The sequence below is a fragment of the Thermobia domestica genome, unplaced genomic scaffold, assembly GCF_964235325.1.
Source record: "Thermobia domestica unplaced genomic scaffold, izTheDome1.hap1.1 HAP1_SCAFFOLD_826, whole genome shotgun sequence".
NCBI classification, from domain to species: Eukaryota; Metazoa; Arthropoda; class Insecta; order Zygentoma; family Lepismatidae; genus Thermobia; species Thermobia domestica.
The window spans coordinates 61345-61950 of NW_027656536.1; the positions used below are offsets into that span (position 1 = coordinate 61345).

Genomic DNA, 606 nt, shown 5'->3' on the forward strand with positions numbered 1-606 from the left:
ATACGTGGTTCGTGATAGTAAACTCGATAGGACATAGTGGCACTATGAACATCCGAATCACTCATCATTCGAACATTCAAATATTTATTCGAATATTAGTATATTCCAAGTAATGTTAACGACGTTAATATGCTTGCCTTTATAGTTAATAATGTCAATTCTTACTTAAAACATACTTCCTTAACAGGACATTGAAGAAAAGGTAGTTGCCAACGGCCATACCATGCTGAATATACCGGTTCTCGTCCGATCACCGAAGTCAAGCAGCATCGGGCCTGGTCAGTACTTGGATGGGTGACCGCCTGGGAACACCAGGTGCTGTTGGCATCTCTTTTTCAAATTTCATTATCCTTCAAGTACGAAAATACTAGAAACATTAATTTTATAGTACTTTCAAGAGATAATTTATCAACATTATTTCATAGCGATTAATCGATATTCTAAGCGTTATACCCACTATTTCTTACACTAACAGCCTGTTTATTTGCACGGCACATTAAAATAACCTGATTTCCGATCCGTGTGCACCTACTACTATACTTAACACGGAATGTATTACCACTTTTTAAAAGTAAATTATTATGACTAAGTGTAGATCTCCGGCGA

At 36.6% G+C, this 606-nt stretch overlaps 1 non-coding gene across 1 annotated transcript; it reads left to right on the top strand.

The window, feature by feature from the left end:
* The first annotated feature begins 208 nt into the window (after positions 1–208).
* On the top strand, positions 209–327 carry LOC145677396 (5S ribosomal RNA). Its single transcript, XR_014129811.1, has one exon. It is a non-coding gene; the product is annotated as a 5S ribosomal RNA (ribosomal RNA).
* The last annotated feature ends 279 nt before the right edge of the window (positions 328–606 follow it).